Below are 14,742 nucleotides of genomic sequence, written 5' to 3'. Positions count from 1 at the left end.
TTACTTGGCGTTTGCAGTGCAGCTAGTGTATTTTCAAATCCAAAAAAAATTTATAATAAAATATTAAAAGTGATTTTTAAATTTGAAGGCTTTCTTCTTAGTTCACACAGAAAAGTATGAAATAAAATAAGTTTTCTTGATCGAAGCACTAAAATATTGCAACTGATCACCATTTCTAGGACAGCAGCCAGAAAAAAATTAAATTAAAAATTGAGCAAAGAAATGCTGGTATAGTGAAAGGTTTTTGGCCATTTACCGCAGGGTTGTCAGGATTGGAACCAATGGGTTTTTGAAAAACCCATTTAGCCCACTTTTGGGTTTTTAAAAACTTTCTGAGAAATAATAATAAAAAAAGGTAAATACTTTCACAATTTAAACTTTTTTTAATTTGTTTTTCACCACAGACAATGGACATAAAAAATGAATTTTGAATAATAGTATTTCTTAACTCTTAATGGCATTAAAAAAATACTTCAAAAGATTTTAAATATAAATCTAACTTTTTTCTTTAACTGGTCAATAAATAACTCAATTTAATTTGACCAAGTCCTGTCACGTTTGATTTTCTCTTTGTAGATTGTACAGAGGGAACTACTCTAGGTAAAAGGCTTTCATGTGAATTATTTTCTGCAAACCAACACGTCACAAATCTCGAATAAACAAGATATATTTTTTTAAATACAGGTTTTACAAACGGCCGGACAGAAAATAATAGGATGTACAGTATTTTCATTATCTCGCAAAAAAGTTTGATATTTCTTACTCTGTACACAAAAATAAGAAACAGGCAGCATAAAATTCAAAGAAATGTCATGATTAAGCTGGAATTCAGCAAAAAAGGATTTTAACTACTTGAGGTTCTACAGTAGATTTGCATAATAAAATACAATAAAGTAAAATGCAAAAAAAAAAAAAAAATGTAATTGAAAAACAAACAATAGTTTGTCACTCAAGAAGTAACTTTGCCTTAACTGTTGGTAGTCCATGGCAACTAAAAAAATCTGAAACTTCACCGTTCTTGGGTTTCATTGTCTTTTATACTTTTCTTCAGAAAACCCTGAATTTTCTAGCTTTTTTTACCCAAAGACAATTTTTTGTGCTTTGTCCAAATACTTAAGCTACAATATGCTAAAAGTACCCACATTTTCCTAAAAGACAAAAAACCCCACATTTCTTATTAAAAAAAAACAGCTTTAGTTGGGTTTTACTTATAAAAAAAACGGGTTTTTAGCCGATCCACCTATTTTACCGCCTATGTCTTCTCAAATTTAAAAATGTGTTAGCTGCTTTAGAATTATCTCAAATGTCAAGAGCAATTGCAATTTTTTAAGTGTTAATAGAGAGGGTGGCTACTCGCTTCGAAAACCTAGAAAACGGGCAGTTGTGAAGTACCACTGGGACAACTCGCTGGGGGGGGGATTTGCAATCGGGGGGGGGACCCTGAAAATAACGATGACAAACATCTGCAACATGGTTGCGTGACTTTCCATCTATTGACTTGTGTGCAACTTGGGGCCTACCGTTAACTCGAATCCTTCTTGGATTTTAAGGGAGTTAGAAAAGCCCTGTTCCCCCCCCCCCCCAACACCAAACACAACTACACAGAGGAACAAATGGAGATCCTCTATTCCTAATCCACTTACACAAATCTGAAAATAATAGAATTTGGTTTTTCGAATATATACGAAACTTCTGCGTTTCTATGTATCCATGATGTAAATAGAACAGGGTGGCGACAGATCAGGGAAAAGTCAGGGAACTTTATTAATCAGGGAATTTTGAAAAAATAACAAAAAATCAGGGAAAATTGATTTTATGAAGAACAAAAAAATTTTTTTTTTTGCTTTACAAAATTAATACTCTCCCTACGCATTTCCGCCAATTATCTGTTCAAAAAAAGTAAAATTAATGAGGTGCGATGACACACCGCCCCATATTTGTGCATCTTTTTTCCTCAACGTCAAAGTATTGAATCTTACTTACTAACCACAGAATGAACTTATTAAGATTGCTTCTGTGTCTGTTAGGTTGTTTATTTTACCTAGCTTGAAATTTCCTTTTGCGCTTTCAATGCTACGTAAAATAAACAACCATACAGGCAAAGAGGAAGCCTTCATTAATGCCTTAGCTCCGTTGCCTTTATTCCATTGTCTCGTAGTAATTAAGTACTGTAATCACGATTTCAAGAAGAAATCTTTGGTTTTTGAATTAATACTATAAAAGTTTAAAAGTTATTACTTCTTTGGGCTTTTAATTTAATTGCTAAAATAGAACTTTCAATTAAAAAAACTTTGTTTTTGCCGTTATACTATTTGTTGTCACCGCAGATTATAAAGGTTTTCTTTTCTTCAGACTTAAGTAATTTTTTAATTTTGTAACCAAGTTGTATTCTTTTATATATTTTGATATTAACTAATTGCTTTTTTTTTCTTCTTGCATTCAAAGTTGTTTCTTACAAAAGCAATCTAAGTTTTTTTTTTCGTTACATGCTGAAATCATTTGAAATAGAGTTAACTTGTGAACTTAAGTAAATATTTTTATTTTTTTATTGTTAAAATGCTGTATTCATTTATTAAAACCTATATTCTTGATTAGAGAAAAGCTCCCTATGAATGGATGTCAAATGGTTTCATCTGTTTTGCATAAATATGCAATTAGTTAGATAAGAATAACTACATTACTTCTATTCTTGCACTATTACTTGTTATTCTCGCAACAATTATTATACTGTTTGAAAACATAGTTCAAAATAATTTCAATTACTTTTTAGTTCTATCACAAATACACATATGTTTTTAAGAGTAATTTTAATAGTTTCTTAAATTTCTTATGCTAAGTGGTTTCTGGAAGTAAAGTTTTTTTTTTTGAATTTTCTATAATCTTTCCATGTATAAAAATTTCATATACTGTTTTGTTGGTTTTTCTTTCCTTCCAAAAAAAATTCTTGTTTTTTTTAACCATTTTATTAAAAAAGTAGCATCTTTTTAAAATATATCTTAGTTCAACAACTTTACACAACTTAAAACGTTTAAAATACTGCATTTAATACAAACATACAATGGATTTCAAGTAGAACAAAGAAAGAAAACCATTATCATTGGTAACGTAAATCAGGGAAATTTGGTGAACTTAATCAGGGAAAAGTCAGGGAACTTTTTTTTACAGTTCCTGTCGCCACCCTGTAGAAGATTTCTCAATATTGGGACTGCCAACAATTCAACCACACTTCGTACACTTGCTCTAAACCTCCAGTATATGTTAAATGTGTCGGTCCGTATAGAGCGGTCCTATGCAGTGGCGGATCCAGACTATGGATTTGGGAGGGGAACTTTTTTGGCAGTTATGTTTATGTTTTATATGAAACTACTCATTAAAAAAAACCCATAAAAATTTAGTTTTTCAACTTATCCTCTGTTTGCTCACGCTTTCTATCAAAATTTTTTATGTATTTAAAATTCTGCTTCTACAATTCTCAGATAATTTAAAAAAGCGTTTTGTTCATTGTTGTAATTTTAAGTGGTTAAAGAAAATAATATTTGCATTGCAGCAGTGGTTCAACAAGAAAAAAATTTTAGAAGGGGCATTCAAAAATTTTCTGCCATCTGACGGGGGTCCGGGGGTTCTCCCCCGGAAAATTTTTGAAATTGTAGTTTTAAGGCTGTTCCAGTAGAACACCATGCTAAACTTGACTCTTGGAAACAGCGACAATAAAAATCTAATCGCCAGATTGCTATGAAACTTTATACTATAGTAGATGAATGTGTAAAGAAGAACGGGCATGAAATAAATTGGAGCTGAGATGCCTAAATTTTTCACAAAAGGATACTAAAAAGTACTTTTCGTTAAAAATGAAATATTTCTCGGACACACATTCAAGAAAAATCAGCAAAACACAGAAATTCGAGATTTTCCCCCCTTGAAATACAGAAACGATATAGACAAATTGCAATTGAAATATTTATTAAATATCATAATTTTTTTTTTTAATGCTCATGTTTTTTAAAACTTACTCGATTCAATCCACCAATCTTACACTTCCTTAAAATGAAAATAGATGGCGCCAAAAGTTCAATTAAGTTAGGATACGTGAACCAAAGTCTTTTTTTCATTTAATAACACGGCTATTTTTCTTGTTTTTACGCCAATAGATAATTTTATACAGACCATAAATTTTCTGGGATGAATTTCATTTCTTTTCTGTGTAAAATAATGCATTTTGGAAGTTTTTTATCCGAAACCAACTAATTCCGGTTCAGGTGATGACCTTGCCGGGCAAATAGACAGCAGTTACGCGGGAGATAGTAGATTCTCGCGGGAAAAATATGCTTTCGAGTCAGCGTTGCTGAATTGACAAACCTGTTATTATATACTTAGTTTTTGACAATTTATGATGGCAATAAATCGAGGGACGAACAGAAATAGACCAAAAAAACATCCAAGAAACAAGCGATCCTTGGCGCAGAAAACTCGTTGGATAAAGAAAAGACATTTAGAAGACCCCGAAAATTTTTTTAAATGCACCTGGTAAGTCAATATATGAATTGTTTTTATGATAAACACAATGCAAATAGGCCTTTGTTACTAATCATTTATATGTTTAATATTTTAATAAATGCAGGGGTGCCGCCCTCCTGACACCTAGGGCGCACCCCCTAAAAATCGAGAAGACCCCCCCCCCCAAAAAGTAAGAGCCCACCCCCTAAAATGAGAAAAATACCCCTAAAAATTTCAATAGCGCTGTCTGCCCCCCAGATGGGCACCCCTGCTTTATGTGTTTTGAACATCAATTTTTATAGTGAAAGTTATTAAATCTGCATTTATTGCCAATTATAAAGTGAACCATTTTTCCTTCTCCATCTTCTTGGCTTAATTTAACCTGTACTTCAGGAGAAAAATATGTTTTTGTAACACATTTTTATTTAAGAGCATTTCAGCATTATCTTTATGTATGACTTTCTCTTATTTTTGCTTTCTAACATAATTTAAAACTAAAAGGCAGGGGTGCCCACCGAGAAGGGGAGGGGGGGGGGGGGGCTCAAGCTGCGCCATCAGAAAATTTAGCTAGGATTTTTTAAATGATTTTCATTTATTTATTAAAGTTTGAATTGATTTATTTTTAATTTAAATTATTTATTTTATTCTATTTCTCTTTTATTTCATTTGTTTATTTAGTTCGTGTGTGTGTGAGGGTGTCATTGGCGTAGCACAGAAATTTTCTAATAAAATAAAAGTAATAAAAATAATTAAAAATAAATAAAAAAAACTTAAAAAAAAATGATAAAATAAAAAAAAAGAAAGCTACAAAAAATTCCGAAAAAAGGAAAGTGGGTTGAGAAAAAATATTGGGGGAAATTTGCGCCATTGAACTGGGGGGAGGGGGAGGGGATGGGCACCCCTGCTAATAGGTAGTTTAATCTTTATGTTCTGTTCTGTTTTGAAATCAGTCATTTTTTTTATTATTGATAATATTAATTAATATTTTTGAACTAAATTGATTACTGTTATCATGTCACCCCTAGTTTCTTGCGAACCGAAGCTCAAAAAACGTTCTACACAGATTTATTTCCCCATTTTTGGCACTTTTAATGTGATTCAGTGGTTAAGTCTTTAAATATCACCAACATTGGCCGAATTAAAACCAGACTTAAAAAATATAAAAAAAGAGAAAAATAATCGCCAAATTTTTCGTTGAGTTGGCGACCTTGGCGGCCAAAAGCTTGGTGATATATCGATAAGTGTTTGACACGTTATAACACCACTTGAGTTAGCATTGAAATTAACAATGATTCCCCCCCCCCCCCAAAAAAAGGTGTAAAAGACCCCCTTAAGAACATCCGAATGCAACCAAAAGGGAAGGTGTACAACTAGATCCCACTAGGAGTCTACGTACCAAATTTCACCTTTCTAGGACATACGGTTTTTGAGTTATGCGAGATACATACACACATACATACCTACATACGGACGTCACGAGAAAACTCGTTGTAATTAACTCGGGGATCGTCAAAATGGATATTTCGGGTGTCTGTACGTCCACGTGTGGTCGGGTCGAAAAGAAATCTCAATATTCATTTGGGGGTGGGCAAAATGGAAATTAAGACCGATTTTTGATTGAAACTTTTTTCGCGAATACAATACTTCCTTTCTTGTAAAAGGAAGTAAAAACGGACAGACTTCATTTAACGGTCAAGTGAAAACAATACAACAACATTCCAAACAAAACACTAGCGCCCATGTTCATAGGTGAGGGGACAACCATATAATTTTTTTTTCTCTGTTTAGATAAATAGTTATAATAATAAAAAATATGTGAAATCCAACGATGTTTGGACTTGGAGTGTGCTTTCTATTTCAATTATGTCGTAAGGTAAGGTCCTGAGCAGTGGCGCACACAGGAATTTTGCAAGGGTAGGGTCCAAGATCGAAATTCTCATTCTCATATCATACCCCCAATACGCCGTCAAACACATTGACTTGATTTTTTTGTTTCTCGAGAACGAAAAACAGTAAAAAAATAAACTATTGAATAAATAATTAGCATTAATTAATGAACTATACTTAAATACATTACCAGAAAGCAAAATAATGTACGCATTAACTTTTCTCATAATTAAAAAAATGAATTCAGAAAAGCAAATTCATCGTTGCAGAAGCACCATATGATTATAGAAGTTCATAAAATGTCACTTAATGTGATCTGTTGCTACAAAACTAAAAACATGGTTATTAGTGTATTCATTTATAATCACCATTCTGCTTGTTATAGGCAATTTGTTAAAGGAAAAGTGCTCAATGTTTTTAAAAATCTTTTAGTATGAGGATTTTATTTTTTTATTTATTAGAACTTGAACCTTTTGTTTGAAATTATTTTAGGCACAAAATACATAGAATCATAATCAATCGGGAAACAAAGCAAGACCTAGGAGGGGTCCGGACCCCCTAGACCCCTCCCTTGTGTGCGCCACTGGTCCTGAGTAGTAATATTCCACGTAATATCACGGGATCATATAATCGCACAGCCAAAGCGAAAATCGACTGGCCCGGATATATAAATGTCCCCCCCCCCCCCACCTACACCTTAAAACACAATCTGTAGGGCCCAACAGTATATATTTGCAACGTTAATAAGTCTTCCGTGCTAGTTTTTTTTTTTTTTCAATTCCCCCCCCCCCCCCCCCTACACACACTGCGGGTACTCAGATTCGGGCCTGGAAATCAACCACAGGTCCCCTAATTTTTGGGTCATTAAAAATATCTTTTATTTATTTATTACTTCTTCGTTGTATTGTTTATTTATTTAGTTATTGGTAAGGTTTATAAAAGCCTCCTATAAACTACTACTAAACGTAACTGAGTAGGTTTAGTTTTAAAGACTAATTTCGCGTATAGTTAAATTAGTGTTTAATTCAGGATTCGGTGGGTTGTTAGTTACGTTATGTGGTTGTTTATAGGAGGCTCCGACTTCAAAAGGTTATTAAAAATTAAGAGATCGTATATAATTAGTTAGGTATTGAAAATAATTCATCGTATAGTAATTTAAATCAGTGTTTATCTTATAATTCGCTGTTTAGTTTATTTGATTTTTGTACTGGAATTGTAAAATAAATTTCATTTCTATGTTTGGGTAGGAAATAGAATGTAAGTGTAATCACAGTTATTTTTTGCTTTTTAGTTCCTGGGTATTTTTTGAAGGCAATTTTTTTTTATTTAAAAGTAATTTATCTCGTTTTGAAGTTATTTCATTCACTGAAAAATGACCAAATCAACAATATAGATCCTGCGCGTTACCAAGAGAGACAAGTCGGAAGTCGCTTCTAATTCTTAACCCCACTATCGTCGTGATTGGGACCTGCCCCATCGCTATCATTGCAATAAAGGGGGACTCAGCGATAGGCAAACTAAACGAAATACCGATCTACTTTCTAAGTTAGACGAAAACTGAGTTCGATTTCGAGGGGGGGGGGGAGCTGATCCTCCCCCTCTTTGCACGACTGGCCACTGGTAAAAAATGCTGTCGAAAGCTATGTTTTCTAACTGTAAAATCTTAAAAGATTCCTACCAAGTTTTCTCTGTAAACCCATGGTAACTTTTGTGGACATTTTTCAAAGAACAGAAGGCAAAATTAATATTTTTCTACGTTAAGATTAAAAATTGTGACCTTCCAGCGATAAAAAATTTTTTTGAGACATATCCAAGTAGCTTTTGATAAAGAAGTTGAATCTAATTTTTTCTCTGGCAAAAAATCGTGTTATTTGTGTTATCGTGATCTACTAAAAACAGGCTGGAGGTCGATCGCGATCGACGGGTTGCCTACCGCACATCAGCGACCGTACAAGTATTGTTAATTCTAAAGTGGCTTTTGTTTTGCACTGTAAAAAAAATCCAGAAACGTTTCTGAGTATATCATGCAGCTGCGGTTCATGAAATTTTCAAAAACGTTTCTGAGTATTTCGGAATTCTCTTTCTGTAATGTCCAGAAACGTGTCTGAGTATTTCGGAATCCTCTTTCAATGTTTCTGAGTATTTTGGAATGCTCTTTCTGTAATTTTCAGAAACGTTTCTGAGTATTTTGGAATCCTCTTTCCGTAATTTCCAGAAATGTTTTTGAGTATTCTGTGCAGCTGTGGTTCATGAAAGTTTCGAAAACGTTTCCGAGTATTTCGGAACTCACCAAACAATTTTCAAAAACGTTTCCGAGAATTTCAGAATCCTTTTTCCGTGATTTTTTCTAAAATATGATTCTTTACTATAGTATTGCATACCATATCAGTTTCAGTTCTTTCATATCTAACAGCAATGAAACAAGCAATTTTAGAATCATTCATGGATTTTTTTTTCTGAATTTCTAATGACAGATAGCATGGTTAACAGCATAACATATGCACAGTTATAAATTTTTGAAAATTTATGAAATAATATAGTAGTTTTATTCCTAATCACAAAATCGTCAGGGGAGGGGAGAGGGGTACTTTCTCAAAAGTGGGATTGTTTGTTAAACAATCTTAAACTTCAGTTTTTCTCTCAATATTTTCAAGACAAAATTATCAACATATTGTATTTTTAATGAAGAACTTAAAAACATATCTTGTATCAAACTTGATAGCTTTTATTTTCGGATAAAATTTGACAGAACTTACCTTCCCTTCGCGTCAAGTCTATTTCTCTGACGAACAAAGTACCGAAAAGTGCCAACAGAGAAATTGGGGAATTTAAATATGACACCAAGTCCTCTTGTTGTAACCATTCGGGTTGATTCTTCTGTTCTTGCCCTTTTCCAGTTCATCACAAATATAAATACTTAATCAAAATAGGTTACTGATTATATTTTTACAATGTGCGCAAAATGCATTATATATTTTATTTATTGAAACATTTCTGGGCAGAGCCCTGAACCCTGTGTTTTCCTCTAACCTGGCAAACACAGCCAAAAAGTACATAGTTAGACCTTCAATTCTGAAAACTTTCATGGAAAAAATTCCCACCCTCCCTCCCTTCTAAAGTCTCAACATATAGCCTAAAATTACGTTTTTGAAACTTCGATATTTCAATACCAATTTGTGAAAACAGCATTTGAGCCTTGAATATCCTTAATTCCTAACGTGATCAAAGATAGCCTAAAATACGTTTTCAGGATCTCAATTTCGGAATTTTTCCGAGAGAGAGTTCTTAAACCCTCCTCTTCTTTTACCTAACGTCTCCAAGAGAAAAACTGTGTTTTGAAAACCTCAATTTTGAAAAATTTCCGAGGAAAAAAAGCCGAATTACTCACTCCTTTGCCTAACGGCACCAAAGATAGCCCAAATTTTGTTTCTTAGAAATTTGCGGGGGTGGGAGAGCTCGCTAAACCCTTCCTTTTCAAAGATAGCCTAAAATGAACTTCAGTTTTAAGAAAGATTTTGAGAGGGAAACATAACTCTGCCCCCTCTTGCTCCTAACATTATCAAACAAAGCCTAAAGTCGGGCGTCAATTACGAAACTTTTCCACGAGAGAGCTGCTTGGTTTCACAACATTTTTGGTGCCCCCCTTTGAAAACGCCACCAAAGATAGCCTAAAATTGCGTTTTTGAGACTTCAGTGCCGAAAATTTTTCAAAGGAAGAACCCGAACATTCGCCAAACCACCGAAGATACCTTTGAAATTGATTTCAATTTTTAAATATTTTAGTAAGAAACCTTAGCACCAATCTCTCCTCTAACGCTTACAATTGCGTTGCCAAAGATAGCCTAAAATTGCATATTTCAGAGCTTAAAATTTTCGAATTCGACCATTAACGAATTTCTTAAGCTCCCCAAAGTAGCTAAAATGCATTTTAAACTTTCATTTCGGAAAATTGTCTTGCGGTGCACACCGATCCCCTAACGTCAACAAAGAAACACTAAAAGTGGCTGAAAAAAAAAAGGGAGCAAACCCAAACCGCCCTCTCTCGGAACTTTACTAAAATTTGATTGGAATTACGCTTTTTATGCGTACATTTAGCAATTTTCTCCATGTGGTCCCTTTTCTCCCCTCCTTTTTTTTTCTTTTGCAATTATATAGAAATTAATTACGTCTTGTTTTCTTCAATCAAATTTTTAATTTTAATTTAAACACCTTTAACAATTTAATGTATTAGCTATTTCACAACGAAAGGGCGGCAAATTGAGGAACCGCCCCGGGCGGCAAACACTGTAGCTACGCCACTGCTTGAGGGGTGGGTTTACAACAATGAAAGGGATTGATTCCTTTCTCCACTCCTCTGATGAAATACTATCTCCGTATCTCCCCTTTCACACGCACAGCCTCAAGTTCAGCAGTCTCCTATTCTAGATGTCGCGTAAATCCTGTCAGTTGTCAAACTAGTTTTGCGGCTGAAACGTACAACTGAGCATGTTGTTTTCGTCACAACCAGGGTGCAACATTTTACGCCATCTATTGGGAAAAGGGAGGAAATTTTCGGCGGGCTTTCTGAGGAAATTTTTAAAAATTAAAGTTTTGAAAACACTATTATAGGCGATCTTTGTGGACGGTAGAGAAAGAGATGGGACTTTTTGGGGCAGCCCAAGATCGATTGTCTGGTAAAATAGAGCTAAATCGATCACCCCTTTGTACAATTTTTTTTTTTTAAATTGAAGTTCCAAAAATGCAGTTACAGACAAACTTTGATGGTGTTACGAGCAGTGGGGTTCTGGGGCTCTCCCCAAAAAATATTTTGAAACTGAAGTCCTAGAAAACGAAGTTTTTAAGTGATATTCAATGATGGATGATATAAACGCTCTCCCAGGCCCGCCATAAGCGGGTGTGCAAGGCGTGCGCCGCACGCCTGAGGGGCGCCGAAGTCAGTTTCAACATGCTAAATCGAAGGGAAAAAAATTAAAAAAAAAAAAAAAAAAAATTCAGTTTTGACTTTCCAAAAAATTTTGTTTTCTCAAAACGACCCCCCTCCCCCTCATAGGAGACCATTCAGTGCGAGAAAATTTAATAATAGCAAGAAAGAGGGTTTTTTTAACTTCACTCTAAGTATCACCTGTGGCCAGTGCTCAATAAAAAAATTAAAAAAAAAAAAAACAGGCGGAAGGGAGTCTTATGACCTTTTTTGACCTTTTCCTATGTTCATTCAATTACCAGCCCAAGCAGACCAGATAGCCCTCAGCTCTGATGTTCTTGGAAGTATATCAAGACAAGAGGAAAAAATAAATGAAAAGCAAGTAAAATTAGTTGCAAAATTTGAGAAATGTCGCACAGATGAACATTTTGAATTAGTTTTAGAGGAAGCTACCAAACTAGCTCATGAACTCAACATTGAAGCCAATTTCCCGCCTGTAAAATCACTAGGTCCAAAACGAAAACTCAAACAATTTGAGTATGAACAACGCGACAAAGTTCTTTTAGATCCTAAAACCAATTATAAAGTTTTTTTTTTTTTAGAATCTTTGATTAGACATTAATTTATTTAAAAGGTCGATTTAAAGAACTACAAGCATTTGACGATGTGTTTGACTTTTTCGGTAGCAAATTATTTAGCCACACAAAACATGAATTACTAAAGCATTGTAATGATTTATATTCAAAACTAAAAGACGACTCAAGAAATGAAGCAGACATTGACGGCGTGGACTTATTTGAGGAGAATAATGCTTTAAAACTACTTTCCAGATAACGAGTCTAATGATCCACATACACTTTTACAATATCTTTTTACAAACGAATTGATTTCAACTTTTCCCAATACAGCAATAGCATTAAGAATCTTATTAACTCTGCCAGTTTCGGTTGCATCAGGTGAAAGATCTTTCTCAAAGTTAAAAACTATAAAAAAATGTTTAAGATCAACTATGCATCAGCAAAGAGTAATTTGAAAATTTTGTCTATAGAACATGAAATTTTAGACAATTTGGGCACACAAAAATTAATAGCAGATTTTGCGAGCAAGAAAGCAAGAAAAGTTTAATAAGTGTAGGATGCTGAATTAGCACATATTATTTATAAGTCCTAACAAATAGTATCTCCCTCTCTTTGTTCTAGAAGTGAAGTCGCATTCGTTTTTAGGCACTACCTCCACTACCTCACCCTATAAATTCTCCACTTTCCTGAACCATTCTGTTTATTACAGGTCAGGAGCGGATCCAGACAGATTTTTCAGAGGGGGCCATTCGGAAAAAATATGATGCTTTGGAAATTTTAGAATTTTACAAATATCAATATAGCCCACCTTTAACCAGAGCATTTTTTAGGAATTTTCACTAGGCGACACAAGTTGAACATAAAGGATGTATAACCTTCCCAATAATTTTCCTTTTTTCTTAACAAACGTGTGCATATATCGTCGCCTCAAAGTGGTATTCCTGTAATCAGTACCAGTAGTTCCTGCGGCGACTGTATAGGACTTCTCTGTTTTAAGAGGAAGCCGATATGAAGCAACCGTAAGTATAATATTAACTCCGAAGTAAAGGGGGTCCGGGGGTTTCTCCCCCGGAGAAATTTTCGAATTTAGACGATCTGTGGTAATGTTAGGGGAGAAGAGATTCGGTGGCGCTCCCCTGCATACTTTTCGAAATTGTAGCTCTAAGAATGCAGTTTTAGACGATCTTTGATGATGTTAGAGGGAGGAGAGATTTGAGGGCCCATCAAAGAAAATTTTTCTGATTTGTAATCTTTAGAAAAGCATTTTAACTGCCTTTCGTAATATTAAGGGCTCGGGTTCGACCCCCCTCCCCATTTTTTGAAATTGAAACCTTAAAAACGCAAACATTATCTCCAATAATGTTAAGAAGAGAGAGGTGCGGAGGTTCTTTTTTTGCAATTGTAGAGCTAAAACGCAATTTAATACGATCTTTGGTGATGATACGTGGAGGAGAGATTCGAGGGCCCACACAAAGAAATTTTTCTACTAGTAATTTACAATCTTAAAGATGCATTCTAGTTATCTTTGATTATGGTAGGGGAGAAGAGGTTTGGAGCACTCCTCCGTAAATTGCTTGAAATTGTAGCTCTAAAAAGGATGTTTTAGACGATTTTTGGTGATGTAAGGGGAGGAGAGATTACAAGGCCCATAGCAGGAATTTTTTTTTAATTTATAGACTTCAAAACGATTTCTAGACTATCTTTCGTAAGGTTAGGGGTTGAAGAGATTCTGAGGTCCACACCCAAAATTTTTTCAAAATTGAACTCTTTAAATTAGAAATGTAGGCAATCCATGATTCATGAGTAACTCTTAGAGGACCAGCAATTTTTCAAAACTGAAGCTTCAAAAACGTAATTCTTGAAAACTTTCAATGACGTAAGGGGGGGGGGGGAGCTCTCCCTTGGAAACATTTTGAAACTCAGGCGCTTAAAACAAAATTTAGACCGATCTTGAACGATGTTGGCGAAAAGGAAAGGTGGGGAACCCTCCCCTAGAAACTTTTACAAGTTACTTTTTTAAACGCGGTTTGTAGACGATCTTTGGTAATATTAACAAGAGGAGTGGTTTGGAACTTTAACTTAATGCGCAATCATTAAATGAATTTTATTATTAACTTTTTATTAACAAATTTTCGTTCGTCTGTTCGGATGGAATATTAAAACAGGTAGTATATCTATTGACAGGCTAGTAAAAAAATATTTTTGAAATATTATACACATAGAAAATGTTTCTTTAAAAATTTCTGTACAAATTTCTTTGAATCTTAAGCTAGGAGCTGCTTTTATTTCCAATGTACATAAGCGTAGGTTTTTTGCAACGTAAATTTGTAAGCAAAATTCATACTTTTAGTTTGAAAATTGGAAAAACTAAGTTTTTGAAATGAAACACATTTAAAATATGAAAAAGAACAACACAAAAGCAGTATTGCATACGATATAGTTAATCTGTGTAGGTGTTAATTTCTAAAATAACTTATCATTTCTTTAATTAGGGGCTGAAAAAATAGTTTTCGTTTTATCCAGTAGCGAGTATTGACTTGTCGGGTGTGTGAATCTATTTCTCAAAATACCATATTTTCATATCGAATTACATATGAAACTAGACAGAAATTTTCTCTAGATTTTAAAATCGTGGTTATTTTTTTTCTGACATAGCAAAAAAATATGCATACCTTCCAAAGAGACCGAAAACCATCCGGGTATTCTTGCTCGCTTTGTGGGAGACACCGCGGTCATAAGTGCTAAATGAACTCAAATATTTGGTAGGTATACACTTGATATTTTTGAAATTTTCGTGGGGTGGCCATACCTTTCCTCTGCCATTGTTTCCATTCATGTTAGGCTTCACATGAATTACAATGA

Source organism: Uloborus diversus, chromosome 1 (assembly GCF_026930045.1).
Source record: "Uloborus diversus isolate 005 chromosome 1, Udiv.v.3.1, whole genome shotgun sequence".
Lineage (NCBI taxonomy): Eukaryota > Metazoa > Arthropoda > Arachnida > Araneae > Uloboridae > Uloborus > Uloborus diversus.
This window is presented reverse-complemented; position numbering follows the sequence as displayed.